At 35.1% G+C, this 17372-nt stretch overlaps 1 pseudogene; it reads right to left on the reverse strand.

The window, feature by feature from the left end:
* Nucleotides 1–8554: 8554 nt before the first annotated feature.
* LOC128244303 (putative tyrosinase-like protein tyr-3) lies at nt 8555–16629 on the reverse strand (annotated as a pseudogene).
* Between the last annotated feature and the right edge of the window lie 743 nt (nt 16630–17372).

Below are 17372 nucleotides of genomic sequence, written 5' to 3' on the forward strand. Positions count from 1 at the left end.
TACTTGTAGATGTATGCCTCCAAATGAATTTCAATGACAAATGCCTTTCAAAGGTGAAATAACTTAAATGCTCATGGTTCTACCAACCTATTTCATTGGTGTAGATGTAGATGTTATGTCCTAAAATCTAATTACTATCTACATTTCTAGAATAGCTGCCGTTGTTACGAATTAACATCTGCGGTAATAGTGTCTCTTCCTTCCTTGTTGAGTGTATGCTTTTATGTCACTTGGTACACAATACATTTAGATATAAGCAAACACATGCCAATGCATTGTTACTCTGATAAAGATGGGTTGCAAAAATATTTAGAAGTGACAATGCAACAATACAGTGAAAGTTGTATTTTTCATATTAATGTATTAAATGCCTTTTTTGTTTTATTTTCGCCAGTGGGACAGACGAAAACAACAAACCAAAATGACCCAATGCAACAAACATCATAGCTTGAGTTTTTAATTCGTCTCCCACAGTTTATTCAGATAATTACAATGCTGTTTTTCCGTCTCTCATACAGTCAGCTCTGATGGAAACAAATATGTTTTGTCCGTCACACACAGAGTCAATTCTGAACGGTGCATTGCCCTTTTGTTCGGCACACACAGATTCAATTCTGAAAGCTACAATGTTGTTTTGTCTGTCACCCACAGAGCCAATTACAATGGCTACAATGCTGTTTTGTCCGTCACCCACAGAGCCAATTCCGATGGCTACAATGCTGTTTTGTCCGTCACACACTGAATCAATTACGATAGCTAAATTCTGTTTTGTCCGTCTCCAATGAGTCAATTCCAATAGCTACAATGACGCTTAGTCAAAATTAATGTCAACGTAAATATGCCCTTTATTACTGTACAGTGTCATACTTACCTCTTCCACATTCTCATTTGATCTGCAAAAGTAGTTCGAATCTAAAATAAATACATGTATAGCATTTACGCGTTGCTTTAATTATAATTATGCCAATGCAATGGCAAATCACGCAACTATCGATGGTTTTCCTACCGTCAACTTATGAAAACGGAAGCTTATCGACAGACTTGAGATGAAACCGTTTGTGAAATATACTTTAGCTGGATTGTTTTCTACTGATTTAAGATGTCTGTAGGACCTCCGATCCAAAATATTTAGACAAATCTCCCTAGTCCAGACCTAGTCGGGATCTAGACAAAAAACTGTTTGCCAACATCAACTAGGTGCATCCCAATCAGCCCCAACCCAAGGGGAAAACAAGGATAGACGCATACTTATACGAAATAGATAGAAGACAAAAAACTGCCCTATCGTTTTCTGATACAGAATAAGAGTATATCGCACCAGTATACAATCTCAGTCTACTATTGGAAATGCTTTCACCGGCAAAAGCCAATCATTGGCTCCGAGATACTATACCAGACAGTTGTATGTGCTCAGCACCTTGTTCAATCCACCTGGATATGCCTTAAACATAACATCTATCATTTCACGATTTTCTGGATTGCAACTGGAGAGTGGTTGGGTATATACACCACTGAGATAGGTCAAACCACACCTTTTGGAAAATCCACCAACAGATGGTCCAGTCAAGGAGGAACGTGGCGTCGGAAGACCCGCAGTTTGTATGAGAAATTTGCGTGTTCCTTATGTATTGTCCTACTTATGCGTTGTTTTTCACTGTGTATTATATACGAAAAATATACACATACGGCTGGCTCCCGTTTCATAGTACATAAACACAGTTTGATCCGTTTGCTTTAAAACAATTTCAAGTTAACATCCTAGCTCTTGACCAATGCTAGAACTCTCTTGTACTTTCACAGTATTGATACGCCTTTAAATGCATAACCTCTTCACTTGTACAGCAATCAGATGTCCATGGCATGTGAAACGTTGACATTTGACTATAATCTGGTCACTACCTCGTGTGGAATGGCGGAGCTACGACAAGGTAAACGCTGGAATGAATTTGTTTCATTAACAACAATTCGACATGTTTCCTTGATAAACTTGATATGGGTAAACAGTAATTCAAGGCCAGTTTATATTGATTTATTTTTTCTTGTTTTGTATAAAAACTCCCGAGCTTTTTAATCTGGGTAGAGATGAAGATGATGATGATGATGATGATGATGATGATGATGATGGTGGTGGTTGTAGTGGTGCTTGTGGTGGTGCTTGTGGTGGTGGTAGTGGTGGTTGTGCTGCTGTTGCTGCTGCTGCTGCTGCTGCTGATGATGATGATGATAATGATGATGATAATGATGTGATTATGATGATGATGAGACGTCTCCAATCCACTTCCGGTACCCAGTTGACGGTCCCCGCGTGGAGCGTTTTTACAGTCAGGATTTGAGCCGCTGCTTCTGGTGGTTCATCTGCATCACTCCCGCGGCCAACGGGGGGCTGTGACTTCGGCTTCTTTGACCTCCAAATACGGGACAACAGAGAGGGTCAGTTATAGTTATAGCAATATGGAAACTACTTGATGAAAGATCAATAATAAATATGTCGCATTACGGTTGTAGGCCCAAAGTGGGACTGTCAAATTTGCACTCTGAATATAACTATTGAAATAAAACAATTAACCAATAGTTGAAATACAGCTGGGCTTGAACAATGAAGAAGTTCAAAGTAACAAATTGGAAATTGTTAGATGAGTATCCATGTTACAAAAAAACTTTTGGTAATCGCTTTCAATTGTTTTGATGTTGACTTTTAGTTACATTACTTACAGGAATGGCCGGAGAGATCAACCTAAACGGACTCCCATGGGACAAAATATCTGCTGGCCGAAAACTCATCCAGGGGAAGACCTTTGATGTTCGTTACGCATAGTTGGGAACGGGTAGGTTTATTTCACAATCTTACAAACCACAGTAACACAATAATACTCACTTTTCAGTCAGACGCGCATCAGAGATTCCAATAAGCGTATAGGTCAATATATTTTAATTACCCAATACAAACTCTAGCATGTTAATAATTTAATATACACATTAATGATTGATAAAACTGTAAAATAAATTGACTAATCCAATGAATGATATCTTTGATAGCTGTCTACGAAGTGGGCTACATATCCTAATACAAACGGCACCTATATCGACCTGCATATAGCACCAATACAACTGTAGTTTTGTATTCTAGCGTAAATATTGCACTTTAAATTGAAAATTAAGTATCCAAAATGTAAGTTTTACAAATAGTTTGAGTCAGGACGTCTTAAACTTAAATTAAACATAACATTCTATTTCAAAGCAAAAGAGTGTGCCCATTTACTGTCAAACACTATCTATTGTACAGTAGACAATCACGTTGTTGGTTCTGGTGCGCATCGAGAGTTCTATACGCTTTATTGTTTTACAGGTGAAAACTGTTTTATCACATAAGAACGCAATGTTTTTCATTACATTGTGAACCAATCTATGATTTGGACTCTCCGATAATTGTTCAGCATCCACTGTAACAGTTGTGAAATTTGTAAGAACCACAGGATGCAACACAACAGATTTGAAATCTAGTCGTCATCCTGGTCACTGTATCCATACAGTGCTTGCACTACAATAACTTAATGCTATTCTCATCGCTCAGTCTTTTGTTTGAACTGTCAACATAAATGGCAAATGTATTGAATGTAATCACTAAGGCGTGTTTAAGGATAAGGATACTAATTATATTGAATACAATACCATGACACTGAAAATTGAAACTTCAATTTTGGTTATAACCAGATGGGAGATTTCTATCCTTTGATGGTCCTAGATTGTGCATGCATATATTTAATACTATTCTTTATTTAGAATAATGCACGTCTGTTTAATAGTAGTGTTTTGCTGAAAGTCATTTAACTTGTGATTTTAATATTCAAATAAAGAACAATTCAAAGATAATATGTCTTCAAACATTTCTGATTCACGAACGGTTGCAATATGACAGTGCCTGTATGCCTAGTATTAAGAGCGGGCCTTGCACTATTCAAGATCAACTTAACAGATACGTCCTAGGTCAAATCGTTCTGGACAAGATTCGTCCACCACCCGACCAACTGACTGATAGACAAACATACTTAAACTTCCATGGAAAGGGCGTATACATGTATCATAATATTAATACTAGCTTAAGTATGAGGCACATAAGTGAATGGCCATTCATACGAAATAGCCCACTAGTCACCATATGTACCAGCCCTCCAGGAGGTTATTACTTCTATTTTATTCAACATTATCATTAAAATGCGGTTTTACACAAACATCGCATATGTACCACCACCTAAACCATCTCAGGCTAAAACAATGATAATTTAAGTGATAATGGTGTGAAATAACCAATTTTCAATTGTAAAACTTCAAAATAACTAATCTAAACCAAAAAAGACCAAGAAATATGATCGAATGATAAAAAATCGAGTTAAAACATCCCACGATAGTTATGATTCGTAAAAAGGCTACAATTGTAACCTTAAAGCCATCCGATGTACTATTAACTGCATTTTAATATATGCCATTTATCGACGAGGTTGGAAATTGATTAGAGCATGATAAACAAATAACATATCGATGTGCTTATTTATAATGCAATATAAAATTTGAGTAGATGTGGTAGATGTGGATTTTTTCTCAGTTTGATTATGCTTTGCACATAAGGATAGCAAATGTGTTCAAATGCCAATTAAGCTAACATTGAACTCACCAACTTGCATAAGTAGTGTAAGTAAAGCGGGTAAGATGTGTACACATATAGCGCGTGTGAGTAGAATTGCAGTTATCAGCCTCCAATTATTCCCCATTTTTCGCAACCACCAGACGATCGAAAAAACAACGCTTATAACAGTGACTCCACGGTTGCTGAGGCTAAAATAACATTATTTGCAGGGGTTTGTAACATGGAAATCCACTCCAAGATATACTCTTTGCGGGCAGGAGATACTACCGCATGTTACACTTCAAGAGTGTGAGATACTTATCTTATTTTATTTTAATGTGCCACAGCAAGTACCATTTTGATAACGAGAGGTACTCTTATAACATGAAAATGTTCAACTAATGGTAGCATTTAGAGAGAGAGAGAGAGAGAGAGAGAGAGAGAGAGAGAGAGAGAGAGAGAGTATTTGTGTTTGAAAAGGGCCGTTTAGTTGAATTTCGATATTCAACCATAAGTAAAATCAAATGTTTATCGTTACAGAAATGTTACGTATTACCAGCACAAGTACCATTATAATTGCGAAGGCTTGCAAGACAAGAGCCCATATGGCCCTTGACGTAGCTAACCAGCAATATATATGTACACTCGTTTTTATCAAAACAAAGAGTAGAAGGAGAAAACAAGCTAAGACGGGAGTATGTTTTTGGAATACTTTTGAAAACGGGCAGGCAAATTGATTACGATAACAGCCAAAATTTATGAAAATAATAATTCGAAAACGTAGAAGATATGATATAACATAATGCATGTAAAGTGAGTTAATTGCCTTAAGATATAGCATGCGGTAGTAAGCGAAAGGCATGATCATACTGTGAGGTTTTGGCATAACCCTTTGCATATGTTCACAAGAAGATGGCAACTACTTGGGCTAGTTAGCTAATTCTTTATGTTCTTAGATAATTAGGTACAATTTAAATAATAAAGTACAATACATGCACACGTCAATGTTGTCATTATGTGGTAAATAAAAGTTGTTTCCCGTGTTTTAAATCATCATGTAGATTATTTTTTATGTCATATTAAATGAAGATAAAACCGAGCACAGATATATGTTGCCTGCTGATCGACCCATAACGGTTGGATAATACTTCATATAAAGCCCCATCCTATCTTTCAAAATAAGCGTTGTAGGGTACGCCTCTGTATAAATGACACGAAATTGTATCACTATTTCTGACGATGACATTAATTTCTTTGATGTTCGCAGAATACTAATTTTGATCAGTGAGCGTTTAAAATAATACAATGTAAACTGCAGGTGTAGCCAAACGTTCAGGAATACCTCATTTTAAGGCAAGGCTTAGGCACAACACACACTTAAACGAGGGATACACACAAAATAAACAAAATAAACCGACAGACAAACCATATTTAATGTTCGAGACGAAATGGGATATGATCGTTTGAATTCCCAGTATAATAACTTCGGTTAATCAGCAGTCATTCCTTATTGATTTCAGTATATAACTGTTTATAAACTGACATACTGTGAACGCAGACTCAGTTCTAACAAGCATGTTCCTTCTATAACTAGATGTCCAAAGCCGTATAAATTACGGGTGAAACACCGACTAGATGGCCTCAACAATGTTCATTCATAATTTGCATCTGGACTCAGGGTTAGTCCCGCCTATGAGAAAAAATCATAAATTGTTCACTTACTCAGGTAATATTGACCACACATATCTAGCGTGAGATTTGACTAATGTTCCTCTTTTTTTCGCTCAAATGATGCTCTTGGGTTGGTATTCAATAATCTATTTTAAAACATGTTTGTGGTTTCATAGATAGATTATTGGACGGTGTAACGTATTTTAATTTATCTACAGTCCATTATTTTAAATACTTGACAATCAGCTGAATCAACGTTACACAATACGACAATATACAAAGAGTAAAAACGAAACAATGGATGGTGTTACTGGTATGTTTTAAATATCGTGATACGAAACGAATAGGTTGCAGAGGCATTATTTAGAGTTTAGTTTTGATGAAACATGCCTACCAATTGTAAATTACAATTGATGATAAACAAGTGCGCCGGTTTCGAAGAATTAAACATGATGTTTAAACAATTTTGTGTATTTGAAATCAACACCAACCACAACTGTATATGTAGCTTTATTTAGCCCAACGCTTGGGTTATATGGGAATATCTTTTTTTGAAATATTCTGCTCGTATATGGTGAATTGTAGCGTTCATCAAGCTGTTTTCTTTTTGGTACATGAAACAGGAATGAAAACAATATAGGTACATTGCTATAGAGCACATGTAAGGTTAAACATAACATGAACAATTATACTCTCTCTTTCATTGTTATATTAAACACTATTTTATAATACTACACATTAGATCCAGATTCATTTAGTTGTTACGCGTGACTATTATTTGTTCATTTTAACAGGGTAAAAATAACGACGTAAAATGTTGGTATTCCAAATTTTGCACCAACAGTTGTAATCCATAATCATAATCCATAATGAGTTACCAACTAAATAAGCATTTGCTTTATTGTGAAATCAGTTACCCATTTATTACAATTATATAAAAACTTTTTCAGTATGAAAAGAAAGGCCAAAACACACTCTTTAAGGACATTTCCTTCATGTTAATAATAATAATAATCATAATAAGAATAAAAATAAAAATGATAATTTGATTTAACTGTTAATACATTATCAAATTATTGATGATGAAATAATTTGAACATACTGTATACATATGTTATATTTGCGTCATATCTTTAAATGCGTTTTCAAATTGATTTATTTGTTAATGCAACAGACCGATACTCCAATTCATAATGTTTTAAATCATACGCAATCTAACTAAAGAGTCCGTTTACATTTTTATTGTGATAGCAATTATTGCTGACATCGGTAAAACATTTTTGTATAACTTGACCTTTTAACAATACAATGATATTTTGTTAGCCATGTTTTCTTTCGGTCAGTATTCAATAAGCTAGCAAAGGGGCCATGGCATACACGAACCTAAAGCTGTTTTTACGTGTGTTTAGTAAACGTCAGAAAACAAACAATGGCAGCATATCGTGCCGCGGACTGTCTTTTTTCTGATATGATGGACAGTTTTCAGCATTTCACTGTTCACTGTATAAGTCCATTATTTATACAACCCAATCCGATCAGCTGCGTCGTTCTAAAATCAAATTAAGACCAATGATGAATATTTACCATAGAGTCGGTGTTGGCATATTGTTTACTTTTTAGACCAGCGTTCTTTCATTTACGTATTGTGCTTGTTTACTAAAACAACTTTAATAAACATATTTAATGACATCAGTTTTCACACATTCTTGACTTTTTTTTGTTTGGCAAAGTCAATGTAACCATTGAAAAACTCCTCATTAACCATTTTATTACGTTTTCGTAAATCCACATGCATTTGCCTTTTTATTCCAACATCGTAATAAGTGTAACAATGTTTTCAATTCGATGTAGCGCTTATATCGTCTTTTATAATAGTATTTATCTGAACGACTAATAACAAATAAAATTAGATTTGAAATAACCTATAATAGTATAGAGTTGATAATCAAATGTCTAAAGACAATGCAACTGAAATGTCTACTTTATCTTAACCGTATGGGTTTTTTGTTTGCGGCCTCGGACGACGAGTGGTTGTCACAGGACGAGGGCGACGAGTCGTTGTCAAAGCTGATTGGTGATTCCCGTATCTATTAGTAATCTTGCGACCCTTTACGACGGCCGTCAATAAGTCATATGTGCACTTCTCAAGGTTTCGACAATCGTTACTCTCTTCCTGATTTGCATGGAATATAACCTGTTCGCTCTCAACAGGCAGAGCGTTGGCATATTGTAGATTCTCTTGCACGACTTTGTCGACCTTCTTTATCGATTCCGGAAGTTTGTACTTTTCGTAACTCCGTATGGATTTTGCGTACATTCGCCAGAATAAGGAATAACCCCGTCTGCAAGCATATCGTCATGACTGATTTCCCGTTTTTTACGCCTTCCACTTTCCCCTAAGTCTTTCCCGATGTCAAACCTCATTTCCGACACGCACATATTGATATATTCATCACAGAATAGATCACGACTTCCGCCGCAATTGTTAGAGCAACTCGGTGAATCCTCATAATCGAACCAACTGTCCGCCCAAAAGTCCTTGACTCCATCAATATTATCAAGAAAACGCATTCCTATCATCACTCTTCCTTGTTATGCTCCGGCTTATTATCGTTATCTGGCGGGTAATCAGACGCTGGATCTATTCCGCAAATATCCCTCTGCCGCTGCCTAAATATTTCCTATTGGTAGTCAATGAAGGCATGGTGCATATAGAAAATAGGGTCGGAAGCTGCCATGCTACGGGCCATAGTGCCACCTATCCATCTGTGTACGCTATTGTGAGAGCCCTCCCACCGTCCGTTGAAGTCCTAAAGGTTGAGAGTGATAGAGTGCTAATCGTTATTGATAACTTTACATTGTATATGAAATAACTCCAGATGCTTTTCCGAGCTTCAGGTTCTGCCAACAACACCCTCTACTAATACTTGGCAGTAGTTCGAAATCGGGACTGCCCGATAAGAGAACGAACGTTTATTTCGTTTGAGATGTCCATGTCTTTTCGAGGACATGCACCATTGGCTTTAGCTTTAAATCGACTCAGAAAATAGAGTATTTAAATCTAACAATAATATATCATTTCATTTCTTTGGGTGAAAGGATTTGTACCTTATAGCGAAACCTATTATTAATAGGATATACATCAATTTTTACACTCAATTATTACGAATTTGGCAGTACAATTAAGACTAACACTTTTTGCGTCTTATTTTTAATATCCATGACAATATATATCCGTACTAATGCTAAGGGACTACACTAGTTGGTAAACACCTACCGGAAGTCGTCATAATGTGAAAATAAACCCTTTCCATGAAGGCGGATTAGAGAACTCATGCAACGGGCTCGCATCAATTAATATTCCGAGAAACTAAACTACAATATTCACAGTAGAAGTGACTGCATTGTTGAACACAATTACCTATAGAAAACCAAATTCTATGAGAAATCGCTAATTGAGTGTTGGAAATGAGATTCTCCTCCAAGGGCTATGCCTCGCCTCAGTCAGCTTTGGCGAGCATCTAAGATACGATATATATGTACAAAAACAATCCTTTATATTTAAATTTTGTAAACCCATACCGCTAGTCGACAAAATCCCATGAGATAGTCAATTCTGGATTGGCGGATAAGAGAACCAACGCCTCAGGCTATATCTCGCCTCAGTGGGGTTTCCCGAGCTTCCCAGCCAGCAAATGGTTCGCTGTCGACTACGCCTGACCCAGTCCGTGAAAACAAAAACATAGTACCAACCAGGAAGATGCTTATATAATCTGACAATTATCATTAACGTTCAAATATCTTTTCTGGTGTGTATTTAGTCCATAGTACATACGCAAACAGCAACGGCATATCAGGAATTTAGCCGTTTGATCATATTTCCTGTGGCATTTCACTTTGATTTGATTGTATTTGGGTATTTTGATTTTTATGACAAAATGTCATTTTTTGAATTAACGTTACCAAAAGACACATGGAAATATTTCCATTTGACATTCATTTTACATCTTCTAAAAGCATGAAGAAACGTGAAAAGTAAGAATACAGAAGTCTGAATAGGAGAAAATATTAATGACAGCAATATTGAAAACTGTCAACGCTTTGCTAGCATAACCATTTTAAGCGGTATTTTATGTCCAAGAATAACTAGACCGATGATGCCAGTGATTGTTAATCTAACCCAAATGATCGTCGTCCCACATAATTGAGAATCCAGGACCAGCAGGCATGTTGTCATCCAATGAACAATCCCAATAGGGTAGGAACACTCGGTCATCTACACGTCGTATTGCCTCCTCAAAACTAAAAGAAGAATACATTTTTAATTTCACATTGTCTATCCATATTTATCATTTGTCTGTAGTATAAACGGCAGTTCTGGTTAACCCTATCAGAGTTAAAAAAATTGTATATCACAGATTGCACAGAAACTGTTGCAATACTTACAGCGCAAGAAATGCTCGGTGCCAGGGAAGGAATGCGTTTCCTCCATGTGCACCCCCTCTTTTCATTGCCATTCGATGTACCAAGGCAAAGCAGAGCATTGTCTGATCCTGAAACGTAAAATCAACGCTATCATCTTGCAAAACTAAGTCTAAATACATCCCAGAGAGAAGAGAGAGAGAGAGGGAGAGAGGTCCAATGAAGGCACAAAATGAACCAAATATATGTCAACTAGACACCTTTTTGTCAGCAAAGGTAGGTGCAACACTCTCCCTTAAACCAGATTAAGCGGACATTTTCGCTTGTCGTTCATTAAACTGCAGAGGAAGTGTAGGACGACCTTTTAATAATTAACTTTAAAAAAATGCTGTATTAAAAGGCAGGTACTGTTGTTTTTCATTTCTAAGTGGCCCTATAGAAAAGGCGATTCAGGGAATATATGTTTTTTACCATGTTCTTGTTATTAAATGCAAACAATATAGGTTGAAGCAAAAAAAACTGTATAATTTAGGTACAGATAAAACATATACACGTTTATAAATGTTTTTAACGTGGCCACAAAGTTACAAAAGCGCCAAAATATCGCTAATATTTTTATCTGTACCTTAATCGAATGTTTTACCTTGTTTTTACATTAAATTCAAATGAGTAAATCATGATAATGCATTAAAATTTAAAACAAAAATGTTTGCATCAACCTTTTTTGCGCCTTAGAAGTCATAATTAGTATATTTTGGGAAATTTAATAGTTAATTTACTTGATACAGCTGGTTTAAGGCGTTATGGAACCGTGCCCTTTCATCTACAGAGAGCGTGCGGTACTCCCATCGCGTTCGGAAACCAGTGCGAGGGGACGTGATATTGCGCGGTGCAATTCGTCTTATTTGCCAAATGCTGCGCTGTTGCCTGGCAACGATATTGTCGTCATCTTCTTCAGATTCCTGTAAAGGATACTGAACCACAGGTGATCGTCACATAGCTTGGTCACTAAAATATGGTTTTTACAGTCCTTTGATGTTGTTTAAAAATAAATGAAAATAATGTGGCCCTTCAGTCCATTGTTATTATTTAAAAATTAACAAAAAAAATAATTAAAATTGATAAAATGACATTTCAAGAAATTATAATGACCAAGCTAGGTGACAATCACCTGTGTAGTGAACGCTTCATTTTCAGATAAAGTCCGACAAAGTAAGCGACTTATCAATCTTATCCCATGATATGTGCCCAAAATAAGGTTGGATCTTTATGCTATTGACGTAAGATATTTAATAATAAAAGAGTCATTTACACATATATTTTGTACGAAGTTAAACATTCTAACTTAGCTAGAAAATATTAAATAAGTACAAGTGATTTCAGTGGATCAATTTCTATAAAAAAAATTAAAAAAATATAATACCTTATAATAAATAGTCAGCGAAGATTAACAATTTGATAACTTTTTGATAGCAGGTATTTTGGGGAGGGAATATTTAAAGCTGCACTATCACAGATTGATTGTTTTGACAACATTTGTCTTTGAATGAGCCCATATTTGCGTAAATGTCTGGAAACAAGTGAAGACTGCTGACACGAGCAGATCGTTTTTTTCATATTAACGTTTGAAAATTGACGTTTTATGGCAGAAAGCGTTACCAACGCTTTAAGGAAAATGAAATCTTCAGCAATTTAGAAAATAATTGAGGTCTGTTCTATTGCGTGTTATCTTTTATGACTGATTTGAAGGCACTTATGCCAAAATGAGATGACTCTGAGACAACAAAAAAAATAAAAATAAAAAAAAAATGTCGATTTGTGAGAGTGCAGCTTTCATATAATTTATTTAAATGTAAACCTTAAGTAGCTCTGCGTCTTCAAAGTCCTCCGAAAAGTCGTCGCTAAACAGATCATTCTTATACTGCCAGAGGACGACCCGGAGACACTATATCCGTGCGTTCTGCAGAGGTACGTACGTCGTGTTGATGTCAGCCAGGCAATTGTCGTAGCTGTAGTGGACCTCTACCCCGACTATAGTCGATGACGTACCGCCTTCACCGTCGTCGTAGCCATTAAATACGTCGACTTAAACACAAATGGATGGTTGTAATCCGCAGCTGTAAGAAAGCTGTATGCAAACTATAGTTGCCGTCGAATCGATTAGTGGTAGTCAATAAAAGCAACAAGATAGGAATTTAGGCAATTTACACTTACTAATAAATTAAATTTTAGTCAAATAATATTCTCTGATGAGGTTACTAATTTAATTGGTCGTTAATGTATTAACAGAGCAGGAAGTATATAAAGCTTAATGATTGTGTAGGCAACAATAAACGGAATTTTTATATAGGCAACATTCGGAATCGAACTATTTCGTTATCGTATTGGTTAATATGTATTGAACAATATAAAAAAAATTAAAAAGGGGAATGCACTTATGTTCATGTTTATCTTAAAAAATTCGTATGCTTCGTCTTTTATTTCCGATTCGTTCAAAATGCGCTCAGGTAATTTGTTAGCACAGCGGAACACTCTACTTTGAGCCAACTAAATTAAGTCACGTTCCGTTCAACATTCGCATTATTAATGAGATCATTTTGGTTTAAAAAGTAAAATATACCTTATTGCATTTTGCTTAAGGTTGATGTTCAAGGTTTGATTTCAATTGGCCATAATTTACACTGATATCGGCTATATAATTTATAATGTAAAGTCCACACAGCTCTGTAACTACTCTTTGCCGCACAGTAATCACTTCCACCATGCATGTCATGTCAATATGTTCAAAAACTCGTGACGACATTCAAAAACTTTCTTTTGATATATATATATATATATATATATATATATATATATATATATATATATATATATATATATATATATATATATATATATATATATATATATATGGGAATTTTCTCTACAGGGACCTAAGTTAAAATCTTGGATGAGAAGGCAGTAAGTTACTTGAACAATATCACACCACAGTGCAGTTTACATATCATTAAATTGGATCTTATACTGTTGAATGATACAGCTGAACACAGTTTTTAATGATACTGTTTAAAAACGTTCTGGTCAGTGAATCCAATACAGGTTTTGAATATCTGTTTGAATATCTTTTTTAATTAATATTCAAAATGTTAAAGGTCAACCGATTTTTCTTTTTGATGTTCCAGCATTTTCTTTCATGTTGAGTCTATGGAAGAAAGAATAGGGATTTTGCTGTTCCAGGGCCATCCCTATTCGTAGCTGAAGATTATTCTTCGCATCCTCTGTTGTAACACAAGAAGCTGAAATTATAATATCAAACAGAATCATTAACTTAATATGACCTTATTGAATGAGTGAGACATTAAAACATTGTGGTATGTAATATGACATCAGGAAGAAGTGAAATACCACAATAATATCGGTGCTCACTGAGCTTAAAGGAAATTTGCACTGTGTTGTTTATGGAGTTTTGTGCTGTACTTCCATGTTTCTTGTTAAGGATACTAACGAATATTCGAATATTCGATCAAATGTTTGGTATTCGAATGTCAAAATAGGTGTTCGAATATTCGTTTTTGTTGTTGAATAAATAGAATAATACGTATTTTGACCACAAGTCTGTTGTTGTATTTACACTGATGACAATACACTAAAACACAAGTCATCTGACATCTAGGGACAAAGCCATCGGGTACTATAGAAAACCCATTGGATTTTTTTCCAATATTTGGCTAAGAGACAAGTGACATCAAAGATTTCAATCATTTTTGCTAAATTGATATCCCTTTGCTTATCAAGAATTTAAGGAATCGGCCTTCACACCAATGTGTTGTCTTTTGTGCAAAATTGCTTAAATCGCGAACGAATGGCTTTTTCATAGTTATATTTAGCAGAGGTCTATTCCAGAACGTGGCTGCTCGACCTACGGAAAGACCTTCGCTGGCGCATAACGCCATTTGTCCACCAATCCATCAAATTGCACATTTTTACAAAAATGAACGCAGTGAAATTGAAATAATTTGATTTTGTTAGTTTGTTCATAATCTTTTGCCTTTTTTCTAAAGTTGTGAATTTTATAGGCTCATTTATGGAAAATCGGGGTCCGCTGCGCGTACTAGCTACGACAAAGAAGTGTTAAAATTCCCCGGCTATTTCTTTAGCGAATAATAATAATAATAATAATAATAATATTTTGCTACAACTTCTAAAAGATGTATTTTGTTAATCGAATATTCGAATATTTGTTTTGTCATTCGTTTGCATCCCTAATATTTTGTTTTTATGTTCTATGTCTTTGGCGTTTACCCAGTGCCATTAAACCGGGTTTATATTTAAACTGTTTGCTACTGAGCTTGTTTTTTGTAGTTTGTCGCATAAATATTGGTTATGACACGATTTACAAAATTAATCTTTGGAGGGGGTTTAAACAAAGAAAACAAAACACAAAAACGGTAAGTTTTACTTTAGAATCTTATTTGACATGTTACTTTCTTAAAATCTCTATTTCTTAAAAGTAAAATTGCCTTGGCTTGGCGAGTGGAAACTTTGTAAGAACTAAATGCTGGGAAACAAACATTGACGCGGCTAGTGAAAACAAAGTAGATCTACAAAAAATAAATCAATACAGTACTTTAAAGCTCCACCCTCACAGATTGAATATGAGATAGCAGTCATCATTAGGGTCCAAAATGAATCTTTTATGTCTAAAAGCGTTACTCAAGCTTTAAGAAAAATGGGTATTGGCAATCGTTTTAACATAATATGAATACTATTTTTGTTAATTATACAATATATATTTATTTGATTTATTGCAATAAAATCATTATTATAGATGCACTCTTACTCCACAATTAATACAATTGTTTAAATATCCCAAAATGGATGAATAAATGTCAATTACTATGGTTCTTATGAATTTATTGATTTTGAGTGTCACTTTAAACTAATTGGGTTCCTACATTAAATTAAGTTTAATATAACAGCATTCCATTTACGCTCAAATATGGCTGAATTACACCGTCTCCGTGGCCTAGTGGTTAAGGCATCCGCCTACGGAGCGGGAGATCGAAGGTTCGAGTCTCACACGGGGCTTGTTCTGACATGGCCGGTTGCCGACCCAGCAGCTAGTTAAATCGAGGGGTTCCGATTGCCTTCCTTTCAGGCGCCTGACATTTGGGATAGGAATGGGGTAAAGATGTTCACGAATGTAGGTGTCTCATAAGCCCAACGGGCTGGCCCTTAACTAAGAGGGGTCACACTATAATAAGCAAACACTTTACTTTACACTTTACTTACACTAAAACAATGTCATAAATCAAATATAGATTTTAAGGTTTAAAGAATTATATTTTATACTTTACTCAACAACAGCAGTTTCTGATATGAATGTAATGCTTTAGTACAATGGTAACTGTTCTACTGAGCACTTCCTTTTTTCCGTTCAATCATTGAGGTTACCCCAAATTTGCTCTTTCCAAGACAAACAATAAAAACAAGTTGGTATATCTGTGAGAGTGCAGCTTTAATTGGCTGCAAACGTAGCAGCATACAAGAAAATACATCATTGAGATGATTCTCAACTCTGTTAGATATGGAAGTGAGAGCGGGATAAATATTGAAGCAAAGAAAATATCAAACAGTAATTTCTCAGTTTTTTAAACAAATCAAAAAATAGATTTTTTATATCGCTGATAAATCTGTACAAATCATTAGAAAACATAAGGTAAGCATTAATTCGCTTTAGCAATACACTTTCAATAAATTTGAAATGAATCTATATATTTTAAGAGCAAGCACTATTGGATCGGATCGATTAAATTGTTAACAGGTTATGTTTGTATGTGACTGATGAGCATAATTACCATTTCTTCCCACGCATCAAGGTTGATAGTCTTAAAGCTGTTTCCAGTCTGCCTCATTTCTGTTTTTTTTCTCCAGCTGGGTCTTCCTTTCAACATTGCTCTGTATTTTTACAATTGATCATTTATGTGATATTATGAAAAACAAAACAGAAATATTTCTATTCACGTAAACTGCATAGATTCTTGTGACATATACATACATTTAAACAAATCAAATTATAAGACATAAGGTAATAGCACATAGGATGGATCTTATAAGGAATATAATAGTTTCAGTATGTAACGGATATAAATTATGGCGAAGTAAACAAAACACATAATATATCATATCAAATCAATATGAAGTAACTTATGAGGATATTCTACAGAGCAAAATAAATTCGATGTTACATTATCTGAAAATTTTAAAGATATCAAGAATGCATTTATACACAATTGTACGAGTTGACTTGTTAATAGATGATTCATTTTCACTTCATTGTTACTTTTGATAATTATTTTTGTGAAAAAAAGTATTTTTTGTTTATTTTTGGGAGATTGTTGAACTTCCGTCCAATTTCCAGTTGTAGTTCCAGTTTCCTTTAGCTCCATAAGTGTCGATTTAAATCAGTTGCTAAACTAAAAGTCAGCATTACTGGCGTAGAAATGTTGAAGTCCCATAACAGTCTGTTTTGTTTTGTAGTTCTCGTCAGCTGTATAACGCCAAAGGGTTTTCTGTACAATGGGCTCTTCTCAAGGCGTAAATAACAGTTCCAACACACCGAAATTATACGCCGATTTACGTAAAATATTACCTTTTT

The sequence above is a fragment of the Mya arenaria genome, chromosome 8 (genome assembly GCF_026914265.1).
Source record: "Mya arenaria isolate MELC-2E11 chromosome 8, ASM2691426v1".
Taxonomy (NCBI): domain Eukaryota; kingdom Metazoa; phylum Mollusca; class Bivalvia; order Myida; family Myidae; genus Mya; species Mya arenaria.